Here is a 13,374-nt window from a genome sequence, read left to right as displayed (position 1 = left end):
ACCATATCTGGGGGCATCACAATGCCAGATTTCAGGTTGTACTACAAAGCTGTGGTCATCAAGACAGTGTGGTACTGGCACAAAAACAGACACATAGATCAGTGGAACAGAATAGAGAATCCAGAAGTGGACCCTGAACTTTATGGGCAACTAATATTCGATAAAGGAGGAAAGACTATCCATTGGAAGAAAGACAGTCTCTTCAATAAATGGTGCTGGGAAAATTGGACATCCACATGCAGAAGAATGAAACTAGACCACTCTCTTTCACCATACACAAAGATAAACTCAAAATGGATGAAAGATCTAAATGTGAGACAAGATTCCATCAAAATCCTAGAGAAGAACACAGGCAACACCCTTTTTGAACTCGGCCATAGTAACTTCTTGCAAGATACATCCACGAAGGCAAAAGAAACAAAAGCAAAAATGAACTATTGGGACTTCATCAAGATAAGAAGCTTTTGCACAGCAAAGGATACAGTCAACAAAACTCAAAGACAACCTACAGAATGGGAGAAGATATTTGCAAATGACATATCAGATAAAGGGCTAGTTTCCAAGATCTATAAAGAACTTATTAAACTCAACACCAAAGAAACAAACAATCCAATCATGAAATGGGCAAAAGACATGAAGAGAAATCTCACAGAGGAAGACATAGACATGGCCAACATGCATATGAGAAAATGCTCTGCATCACTTGCCATCAGGGAAATACAAATCAAAACCACAATGAGATACCACCTCACACCAGTGAGAATGGGGAAAATTAACAAGGCAGGAAACAACAAATGTTGGAGAAGATGCGGAGAAAAGGGAACCCTCTTACACTGTTGGTGGGAATGTGAACTGGTGCAGCCACTCTGGAAAACTGTGTGGAGGTTCCTCAAACAGTTAAAAATAGACCTGCCCTACGACCCAGCAATTGCACTGTTGGGGATTTACCCCAAAGATACAAATGCAGTGAAACGTCGGGACACCTGCACCCCGATGTTTCTAGCAGCAATGGCCACGATAGCCAAACTGTGGAAGGAGACTCGGTGTCCAACGAAAGATGAATGGATAAAGAAGATGTGATTTATGTATACAATGGAATATTACTCAGCTATTAGAAATGACAAATACCCACCATTTGCTTCAACGTGGATGGAACTGGAGGGTATTATGCTGAGTGAAGTAAGTCAGTCGGAGAAGGACAAACATTATATTTTCTCATTCATTTGGGGAATATAAATAATAGTGAAAGGGAATATAAGGGAAGGGAGAAGAAATGTGTGGGAAATATCAGAAAGGGAGACAGAACGTAAAGACTGCTAACTCTGGGAAACGAACTAGGGGTGGTAGAAGGGGAGGAGGGCGGGGGGTGGGAGTGAATGGGTGACGGGCACTGGGTGTTATTCTGTATGTTAGTAAATTGAACACCAATAAAAAATAAATTAAAAAAAAACACAGTTCAGCAAAATTGGACTATTAACTTGAAGTAAAATGTCAAATCAAGTATGACAACTGGAGATTTGTTGTGTTAAAATATTTTTTCCTTATTTTTTTAAAGATTTTATTTATTTATTCATGAGAGACACAGAGAGAGGCAGAGACATAGGCAGAGGAGAAGCAGACTCCTGTGAGGTCCTGGATCATGTCCTGAGCCAAGGGCAGACGCTCAGCCACTGAGCCACCCAGGTACCCCAAATCTCTTTTCTTCTTTGAGAATTCTCTGTTAAACATTATAAGCACTGAAATAGCTTGAAATAGAATGAAATCATTCTGCAAGCTTCTTAATACTGATAAATTAACATTGATAAATTAGCACCAGTTTTGTCAATGAGATGGGCAGTTGTCCACCTCTTCACCTTCCACCTTTTCATGATTTGAATACAGACTTACATAGGTGTGATGACTGGAGCTATAGCAACCACATCAACCATGAGAGGAAGGCTGAGTACATGGGCTAAAAAACTGTTGAACTACTGACTTAATCAATGGTCACTGACCTCTGATTTTTATTTTACATAAGAAAACCAATATCTATTTGTCTAAGTCACTGTAACTAGTTTTCTGGCACACATTTTGGGTGACATATTCTTAACTGATACTGGTTGGCTAATCCTATCATCCAGATATAATCAGATTGCAAGTTTATAGTACACATCAATTAATTCTGTATCTTGATTCCTTAAATTTAACTGAATCAAGGAAAGCCTTAAGACACCTCCTAGTCTACTCTTCTTGTATCTCCCATGATTTTAGGCTACTTTCTCTGGATGTGACACTATGCAGAGCAGTAAGTAGCACCTCTGCAGGAGCATTTCTGGGACTCCCCCAGTTTTTGCACTTTGTAGAATAAAAGTGCCATAAAGATCCATTGCTAATTATCAAACCTCAGCTCACCATCATTTCTTCCTTGGATAATTGCAGTAGTCAACTAACCAACCCCCTTTCATACCCTCTTCCAATTTGTTGTCCATATAGCAGTCAGAGTAAATTTGCAGTGATCCACAACTCTTTTTTGCTTTATATCTATCAATTGCTTCACATGACATACCTCACAATGCCCTGTGACTTGTGCCACTGCCTCCCACCATCATTAATGAACTTTTGGCTACAGCTTTAGGTATGTCAAGCTCTGCCTCACCCTGGGTCCTTGCACTTGCCTAGAATGTTCTTCCTTTGACTTTGCTTGTGGTTGGATTTTTGCATCCTCTGTAATTAACTTTTATTTCCCATTAAATAAGCCTCCCATGAGCAACCTGTTTAAAATACTGTTGGGGCACCAGGATGACTCAGTTGGGTAAGTATATGACTCTTGATTTTAGCTTATGGTTATGAGACCAAGTCCCAGGTCAGCCTCCACACTGGACATGAAGTCTGATTAAGATTCTCTCTCTCTCTCTCTCTCCTTAGGTCCCTCACTCCCAGCACACATACTCTCTCTCTCTCTTAAAAAAAAAAAAAAAAAAAGTATTTTCAAGTTATTCTGTCTCCCAGGAATTTGCTTATTTATTTTTGAATACTCATCATCATTTCTAATTACTTTTTTTTTTTTTACTTATTTGTTTATTTTGTAATGTCTATGTTTGTAACTAGAATATAAGTTCCACAAATATATGTCTGGATTTATCTCATTATGTTACTACCCCCAAAAATAGAGCCTACACATGAGAATAAGAGGTTCTCAATAAGTGGTCATTTAGTGAATAATTGAATAGTTGGCTGATATTAGCAGACCAGTGAAATAGGGATCTCTAAAATGGGGACCACTCAAAGGTTAACAGGAGGATAAGGATATGCCACAGAGTCTCTTTCTGTAATTACCAAACCAAACAGGATTTTGATTTCTGTTCTATTTTTTGTTTTTATTTTTCTATCTTTACTCAAGTATGATCAACAAATAAAAATTACATATTTTTTAAAAATTATATATATTTAAGATGAACAATTTGTTGTTTTTGATATAACTTATGTAATGATTACCATCATAAACCTAATTAATACCCATCACCTCAGGTAGTTACTGTGTGTGTTTAAGTGTGTCTTTGTTTGTATGTGTGTGTGGACACATGAGAGAGATCTTAAAGAATTGACTCATGAAATTGGCAAGGCTGGCAAGTTCAAAATAAGCAGATTGGAAACCCAGAAAAAAGTTGATGCTGCACTTTAAGTATGAAGACAGTCTACAGGCAGAAACTTTTCTTCTTCTAGGAGATCAATCTTTTTCTATTCTGGTCTTCAACTGATTACATGAGCCTCACCCACATTATGGAAAGTAATCGGCTTTACTCAAAGCCTATTGATTTAAATGTTAAAGCTCATTTTAAAAAATACTTCCTCAGAAACATCTAGAGTGAAGTTTGAGCAAATATCTGGACTATGATTTAAGTTAGGACATAAAATTAAACATCACACCAAGTAAAAACATTAAAGATAAATTTAGTATGTTCCCCTTAGGCCATTTTGTACCTCTTTTCCATATCTCTAGTATCTGATAAGAATTAAGTTCTTTAGGGAAAAATATTTTTAATTACTTAATTTTAAGAGAGAATTCAGTTTTTTTTAAAGAGAATCTAAAATATTGGAGACTTATTAAAGGAAGAAGGTAAAAGGAAGAAAGAATTTCTTCAGTATCTTTTCATGGTCAGCTATAAGGATCATCTTAGGAAATTGGTTTAGACATTTTCAATCCTAATTAATATATATTAACTTATTCATTAAGGTACTAATAATTCATTAGAATTTATAAATTAAATTTTGTTACTTTTCAAAACAGAAGCTGGGGACAGGCTGCTATAAATTCCCAGACCAAGAGAAGACACTTCACATGTGAGCATGGCAGAGAAGGTGAGTGTGTGTTCATGGAGAATTTGAAGAGTAAATCAAGCCCAGGTATATTGGCAGCTTGTAGAAGGCCCAAACAAATGATAATGATAAGAACTAGAACTCCTTTTGAAGGATGGAGGCCTTGCCTAAATTAGCATCTGAAAAATTTCACACTGACATGTTCTCCATTGGGATTGAAGGTAAAACTTTCCTTACAGAATTAAAATTGCAAAAATATATTTTGCCTGGTCCATCAAACATGTAGGAAAACATTGTTAAAGCAGTATTACTACCAGTCTGTGAAAGTACATTGCTTTTTAGTTCAAAGTGGGTTTCAAATTTTACTGGTTTTCCATTTACATTCTTTGGAGTAGTGAGGCCCTGTGGAATATAAACTTGCTAATGCAATACCATGTAAGCATTCCTGAAAATACATTTGCTTAGAACTTCTAAACAAGATTGAAAATCAAACTCAGACCATTAAAATTGATGGTTTGACTTCTAAAATATACGTATTGTCTCCTGGACATGTCTCACTATTGGTACCCAGTAAAAGAAACACAGAAAATGATTAAAGATTTAAGACAATAGGTCTTAACAAAAAAGATTTAGATGCAAAATTTACATGAACACTTTCAGTGAACCCAAGATAGAGATTCCTGGGTTGACAAGAGTGCTAACTACCATGTGCTTGGAGATGCTTTTGCTGATGGAGATGGTGTGGCCATGTCAAGTCCATCTGTGAATGAGGAATGTTTAGAAAAAGAAAGTACTTCAGATCAGTGGTTTTTAATATATTCTCTCTCTGGAGAGAGACTGGATTGTCTGGAGAAGACTATGGACCCCCTTCCCTTCCCTTCCCTTCTCAAAATAATGTTAGAACTGCACAAATACTTAAGATAGGGACGCAAGGCACGTCTAAACAGCTATCAAAAAGTTAACATAAAACAAATTCACTATATAGATATTGAAATGTGCAGTTCTTTATTAAAGGATTAAATAAAAGTGTATAGTGGCAGGCATCATAAATAAGAAAATAGTAGGGTAGTAATGAGTATAAAAATCTTGAGAAACCTGCAAAACTTGTATAATGTAATCAGAATCTATCTTTAAATTCAGTTGGTAGCAAAACACTAGGTATAGTACTATGGTTAGCTGTCTAAGTTTGTAATGGAAAGGTGAGCTACATTTCCATTAGAAGTTAGTGAAAACAAAAATTGTCTCCCCCCCCCCCCCCCATTCAAAGTTACAAATATTTTGGAGGTCTGTGAAACCCAGGCTGACAGGCTGAGAACTCTTACACAATAGTTCTCAACCTTAAGATCAGAATCACTGGGGAGTTAAAAACAACAACAACAACAATAGCAACAACAACTAACACTTGAAGTACTCTCCCAGGGATTCTAATTCTATCAGCCTGGCTTTCAGCCTGGACAAGAATAATGGGATTTTATGGAGAAGTGTGTGTGTGTGCGTGTGTGTGTGCATGTGCGCACCTGCATGCATGCTACTGAACTCTTATGCTTCTGGAAGAACACACCATTTTGAATATCGATAGTATTGCCTGTGAAATAAACACCTACTTTTTGTCATTTTCTGCATCCTTAACACTCAACACATTCCTTCAGAATCCTTTAACAAAACAGTCTTGCATTACTTGTCATTTTAATCATTTTAAAGCGATTGCTTCTGCCATTTTTAAAGATGAAATGCTCTAAGAACTTACATGTACTTTAAATATCATTTGCATTATGATATAATTAATTTCTAAAAATGATTCTCTAAGGGGATTTGCTGGTGGGATTCTAGGGTTTTAATTTCAACTTAAAAATTCAGCTAAAAATTGTTTTGTTTTTTTTTTTCTGTTTCTGAAAGATTCTTTACTCCATCATTGCAAACATCTTGCTCTTACAAACAGCTTCTGCACTTTCTTGTTGCAATTGTCCTGGCTTGTAAATTCAATTTGTCTGTATGTGTGAGGAGCTATGAGCAGGAGCATATAGGTAGAAGAGCACAGAGAAGGATATCAGGAATCAGAGGGGGGAGAGCTGGAAGCCAAGACCTGAGGAAATGTGGGAGTTTTCATACAGGTGGAAGACAGGAATTTGGTTTAAGGGAAGAAGCTCCTTGGCAGAAGAGAAAAAGTAATGAACAAAACTAGAGGTGAGAAAGAGCAAAGACTCTGAGAACCAAAATAACTTGGAATGTCTGAAGTTTAGATTTTGGAATGGAAGCAGTGATAGAGAAGGCAGTAGAGAATATAGATATTTCCTCCATGGCCAACACTCTAAGGAAGTTTAGTCTTACTTCCAAGAGCCAGGGGAAGGCCCTGAAGATTTAGGCAGTGAAGATAGTTACCTGGGTATGACAAAGATGCCAAATATATTTTTCCAGTCCTGCCTTTCTTCCACCAACCCCAGACTCATGAATCAGACACTTCTTCCCTGTCCACTGGGAGAGCTAAGGGGGCACCTCAAACCTAAGAAACTTAAAACCAGGCTCTTCAAGCTTCCTTTGAACCCATTTCACCTAGAATTTTTTTCCATCTGAATTTTGGAAGCTGCAAACTTCTGTTTTCTGAGGACAGAGCCTGGAGGCATCCCTGATTCTTTCTCACTCATATAGCACATGTAGCAGCATATCAGAAAATCCTGTATTCTCTACCTTCAAAATACATTCAAATTTGATGACTTCTCACCACCTCCAAGGTACTGCCCATCTTCCCATACCTGCATTGTGACAGGAGCTTCCCAACTGGGCTCCTTAGCTCCATCCCTGACCACTCTGCATCTATCTTCAGCATGGCAAGGAGCATGATTATTTTAAAGCATAATTACAGTCATGTCACTACTCCACTCAAACCCTGAAATGACCTATAATTAGCAAGGTAAAAGTCCAACACTCTCATGATGGTTAAAAGCTATAAATACCATTATTCCCATAGTTGTGACTTCTCAACTGCATCTCCTTCTACTGTCCTAATTCCCTTTATGCTCCCAGCATATTTCCGTAGGGCTTGGTGGAATAGGTACACTCTACCTCAGGACCTTTAATGGGCTCTTCTTTGTCTACTACACTACTCCCCTAGTTATACTCTATTGCACCTTCAAGTTTTTGTTCAAATGTCCTGTACACACCAAGGCCTACTCTGACCACCTTGTTTTCATTTTCTGTAACGTTTACCAAGTGCTATGGTACTTCTCAATAATGTATTATACTTACTATCTACTGCCCCTTCTCCCCTCTAAAGTGTGGATCCACAAGATTTGATTAATGTTTAGAACATAATTATCTCTCAAAAAATATTTTGTAATCAGTAAATGATAAAGGTAGGGAAGGACATTGCTATAGTCTTTACTTTGCAAAGTGATGTGGCATGGACTTGGGGAATAGAATGGGTGGCTTTTATAATATACCATGTGGGCTAAGGAAGCAAGAGGAAATACAGAATTCTTGGGGCACCTGGGTGGCTCAGTCATTTGGGCATCTGCCTTTGGCTCAGGTCATGACCCTGGAGTTCCAGGATTGAACCTCACATTGGACTCCCTGCTCAGGGAGGAGTCTGCTTCTCCCTGTGCTCCTCACCCAGCTCGTACACTCTCTCTGTCACTTGCTCTCTCTCCCTTTCAAATAAATAAATAAAATCTTTTTAAAAAACACGTAGGGTTCTGGTGCAACAAGCAGCATAGATGAAGGTGGCATTTACTGGGATTCAGGATGCCAGAACATAAGCAGATAGTAGGGGAAAGATGGTGATTCCAGCAAAATTAGAAACACCCAGAGAGATGTACCCAAGAAGCACCTAGTTCAGATGTATACAAGTAGGTTTTTATATGAAAATTAACAGCAGGAAAGAAGCATGGAAAGAGTAATCCAGGAGTAGATGGCAGGATGTGCTAATAAAAGGATGGAAATTGAAGCCCATGGAGAAGAAAGATCATCTAGTGGATAGAAGGGTGGACAGAAAAGAATAGTTGAAAAATGAAAAGAATAAGTTATAGGATAAAACCATGAGTAACACAAACATTTAAGGGGCAAAGTGATCAAGAAGAAAATCTCTATGAGATAAATTAAGAGAAATCACGGTGGGTAGAACATCCTCAGCATTCTAGATGCTGAGTGGAGTGTTTGAAGAAATTGTTGGCCAAATGCCATGGACATATAAAGTAATTTTTAAGGTATGAACATTTTCCAATGGTTTTAGCAATGGGGGGGCAGATATTGAAAATATGTGAGAGAGGTTAATAAAATACCCCAAAATTTTATTTAAACAAAGTTTAACTCTGAAGGAGAGGAGAGACGTAAGGCAATAGTTGGAAAGAAATGAGAACTTGAAGAAATGTTTTATTTATATGAGAGACACATTAGTATATTTAACTATGAAGGGAAAGAGCAAGAAGAGAGGGACTATTGAAAGAAAGACAAAATGGTCCTAAAATGATGAAATGACTTCCAAGGAAAGTGGGCATACAAACATGGAATGAGCATTTCACACAAGATGCTATCCCCTCCTTTTTGAAAGAAAGTGAGACAAAGATATTCATTTTTCAAGTGTGCTTACTGGAATTTGCAGAAGTCCTGTCTGGTGTCTCTGTGTTTCTGGGGATATAAGAAGTGATGTTCCTATTTTGACAATAATGGAAGATACTATGTTGGAGTAGAAAATCAAGGATGAGGAAGAGGAGAGTAAGGGGTTTTCATGGAGGGACTAAAGGTCCAGGTGGATTGGCTGACGTTACCAAACTCATCTCATGCAAACTTACCTTGACCATCATCCTCAGCTATGCTAATTTAAAATTCTCTGTTATGGAGGTCCCATCCAGGTCAAGCCTTAGGCCAGCACTTTTCCTCTGTCTGATATAATGTGAAGATTGTTCTATTTAAATTAGGAACCAGCCCTCTATTCCCACCATAGTGCTCTTTATTCTCTTCACATGTCTAACAATGTGTCCTTTATAAGTTTATTTCTGTCTTTTGCAGAAACGGAAACATCATGTTAAAAAGAGGCCATTTTATTATTTTATTTTACTTTATTTTATTTCATTCTGTTTCATTCAATTGTCATTGTAATTCCAACATCTAGCAGTGTAGTTGGCATGATGTAGGTGATCAAGTATTTGATGATCAGTTGAATAAATTGGATTCATGCTGGCACTCGCCAAAAAAAAAGCTGACTCTAAAAGACATAATTATACAATGAATAAAAATGTATATAAAAATTATACAATGAATAAAAATGGAGGAGTTTGGAACTTAATTTTAGACTTAGAAAATTTAAAATAAACAAAGTAAAGTTAATCAAAGGAAATAAAAATGTAATTTGCAAACTTATGTAAATCAAAAATAAATTCCAGATCAGGATTTTAGTAGAACTTAATGAATTAGATACCATGTTGGCTACTTGGATCTACAAACATGAAATAAGGGACTTTCAGAAAATGAAAAGTAAGATAGCTCAATCGATTGATCAATAGATAGGCAGATTATCTGTGTATCTATCTATCTAACAGCAGAGAATAAATATGGAGACTCAAAAATCATTGGCAAATAAAATGTGCAACCCTGTACTGTTAAATTTGAAAATCCTAATGAAAATGTTTTTTCCCAAAAGACATAAATTGCCCAAATTGTTGCAATAACAAGTAAAAAAGCTGAATAGACAAATAATTATAAAAGTAGCTGTAAATGTTTTTCAAGACTTTTTCTTGAAAATGCTCTAGGGAACTCCCAAGCAAAGCAAAAAAAACTGGATACAATTGATTTTTTCTTTATCTTTTTCTCTCAATTGTTCACTGAAAGGAATTATGGAATATAAAAATTGTCAGAAATCTGTGGCAGTGCTGTGAACCTGTAAAGAAGTCTCTCTATATTTTTAAAACTTAAGTTTTTAAGAGTATAGCAAAGAAGGAACATGAAGAAAGCACCTGTCAGAAAACACCCAACTGTAAAAAAAAAAAAAAAAAAGTCAGTGTGCTGGCAACCAAGAGAGTCCTATTCAGAAACAACCCAAAGGGAGGGCCAAGGGCATGGCAAATAGTGGTGCATATTTTGATGTCATTAAATATACTAAGAAGTCATCTTAGTGCTGAAGCCATATTGAAAATGAGTTTGCACTGGGACTTCCTTACCAGTTCTGACATGGGCAACTTGTTCTTAGGTGTCCTCCAGTAAAGGCATCTTCTTCGTTGAGTCATTAATAAGGCCAGTCATACAGGTGAATGGTAGGCAATTCTTGGCTGCTCCACCAAGGAGACAAAGAAAATACATACAACAAAGTGCTGAAGGTCTGTATTTCCACTTGCCCTGCCTTCTCAATTTAACTTCATTTCCAGATTTTACAAACAGTTGAGTGAAATAGCTGCAAAAGACTTTAAATTTGATCATAATTTTTCTCCCTACATTATTCTATAAAAGTTAGATAAAAGAACTTTATTTGTGAGAACTCTCTTGGTTATTAGTATTGAAAAATCAATTAATGGCGGAGTAATATTCCATTGTATACATAAACCATGACAAATGCCCACTATTTGCTTCGACGTGGATGGAACTGGAGGGTATTATGCTGAATGAAATAAGTCAATCGGAGAAGGACAAACATTATATAGTCTCATTCATTTGGGGAATATAAAAAATAGTGAAAAGGAATAAGGGGAAAGGAGAAAAAAAATGAGTGGGAAATATCAGAAAGGGAGACAGAATATGAGAGATTCCTAACTCTGGGAAACGAACTCAGGGTGGTGGAAGGGGAGGTGGGCGGGGGGTGGGGGTGACTGGGTGACGGGCAATGAGGGGGGCACTTGATGGGATGAGCACTGGGTGTTATTCTATATGTTGGCAAATTGAACACCAATAAAAAAATAAATTTATTTAAAAAAAAGAAAAATCAATTAAAACTACCTTATTGCAAAGAAAAGCTGGTGCCCTTGGTATGAAATTGAAAAGAGGGATCCCTGGGTGGCGCAGCGGTTTGGCGCCTGCCTTTGGCCCAGGGCGCGATCCTGGAGACCCGGGATCGAATCCCACGTCGGGCTCCCGGTGCATGGAGCCTGCTTCTCCCTCTGCCTGTGTCTCTGCCTCTCTCTCTCTCTCTGTGACTATCCTAAATAAATAAATAAAAATATTTAAAAAAAAAAGAAAGAAATTGAAAAGAATGTGGATAGATAAGGTTTTAGTGCCAAACCTAGGGTGTGATGTTTTGGGGATGGAAGCTCAAATGATAGCACCAAGTCCCCCCACTTGACTTTCTTCTCCGTGCAACTTTGTTTTCATTGTTTGTTGCCTTTTATCTTCTGCAGATAAATTTCTCCATTTTGCTGAGGAAATAACTTCAAGAACCCTGAGTTTATGTCTTTCTTAAATGTTATGATGCTTCTTTGCATCTGCCTGCTATGGGTTACAGATCCATGCCTGTACAAGTTGCTCTGGGTAAGAGGATGGGGCACACTTATTATCAGTCAGTTGTGATCAACTACCCATTCTCACGGCAGGCAAGGGAATAGTGACAACCTTTTGCTTCCCTCACAATATAGAATGAAATCTTCCTCAGAAAGAAATTGTACTATTAGAAGCAAGAAGATAGTGTGTGGGTGGAGAAAATAAACATCTCATCGATATGCTATAATTGTTGACATAACCTAACCATTTTCTGAAGAAAGCATAAATGAAACTGTAGAAAGATAAGGTAGAGAAAAAACATGCACAGGCATATTTAAGATATGGGTATAACAATAATATTCCTGAAAAATAGATGTTCTGAAAAAAATGAGAAATATACTTCAGAAAATTTCTAATTCAGCAAGATATAAATACCTTCTATTTTTGGAAGTAACTTTAAATTTAGATTCTCTTAGTGTAAGCAACCACTACTACACAGACAGTAGGACCCCAAGTTGAACAACGCTGAACACCATCTTTTGGAGCAGAACTGCAAGGGCTGGATTGGTTGTAGCTCAGAGATCACCTGAATAGGAAACAGATCCTCCTCCCGGGGATTAGGGAAAACTAGAGGTAACATGTGGATATCATATTCTCTCTTCTATACACATAAACTCATAATTCAGATCCCATCTTGGAGAAGAGAAAAAAAAATGGTTAGAAACTACAAGACTAGTCATTTTACCTAAAGACCCAGTAATTATAAGTGATACCATATTCTTTGGGATTAGACTAAATTCAGTAATTTTATTTCCTTTGTTACCAGTTGAAGGCTCATGAAGACATTCAGATACTTTGAAGAATATGAAGAAACTGTATTTCTTACACTCGTCTGTGTTATAACATGAGGAAATCTATGCCACTTTCTAAAAAACTCATCTGTGAAATGAAAAGAAATAGTTACAGAGAAGGCATAGTGTGAAATTAGAAAACGTTACATAGAAAAGGAAACCGTTTTTGTCAAAGTGATTTTAAACTCACGAAAGACGGTAATTGCTGTAGTGGAACAGATTGAATAGTTAAGAATAGTGAAGGAGTAAAGGGGAAAAATGAGAAGTTTTCTCAGAATTCTAGGAAAAGAATGGAAAAATAAAAATTAAGAAAAGATAAAAATAGGGTGCCTGGGTGGATCAGTTGGTTGAGCATCTGCCTTTGGGTCAGGTGATGCTCTCAGGGTTCTGGGATCCAGCCCCCAAGGCAGGCTCCCTGCTCAGCAGGGAGTCTGCTTCTCTCTTCCCCCCTCTTCCCCACCCCCTTCATGTTCTCTCTCTCAAATAAATAAATGAAATCTTTAAAAAAAAGATGAGGAAAGATAAAAGCATGAATCTGAGCTAGGATATGGTTTATAGAGAATTTAATCAAGAACAATGAAAGTACTCAAACATTAGAAGAGGGAAAATGAATACAACTACAGACACAGAAGGTGTTTAAAGTATAAGCGGATTCAAATCTATGCTAATATATTTGAAAATCTCAAGAAAATGAATAATTTTTAACAAGATATTAATTATGTAAATTGACTCAAGAACTTTGAAAAATTGAATAGATCAATGAAAAGGAGACAATTTAACACTGTCAGAAAGTACCTCAAAATACGTCTGCTTTAGGCAGTGTTTCACAGGC

The 13,374-nt window shown here is 37.0% G+C and overlaps 1 long non-coding RNA gene across 1 annotated transcript; it reads left to right on the top strand.

Moving 5' to 3' along the window:
* Window positions 1-2,601: 2,601 nt before the first annotated feature.
* LOC144290940 (uncharacterized) lies at window positions 2,602-11,927 on the top strand. The gene is made up of 3 exons (XR_013358418.1): window positions 2,602-2,791; window positions 4,268-4,338; window positions 11,613-11,927. It is a non-coding gene; the product is annotated as an uncharacterized LOC144290940 (long non-coding RNA).
* Window positions 11,928-13,374: the final 1,447 nt, after the last annotated feature.

The sequence above is a fragment of the Canis aureus genome, chromosome 2, assembly GCF_053574225.1.
Source record: "Canis aureus isolate CA01 chromosome 2, VMU_Caureus_v.1.0, whole genome shotgun sequence".
NCBI classification, from domain to species: domain Eukaryota; kingdom Metazoa; phylum Chordata; class Mammalia; order Carnivora; family Canidae; genus Canis; species Canis aureus.
Note: the sequence above shows the minus strand (reverse complement) of the source record. Positions and strands in the feature narration are given on the sequence as shown.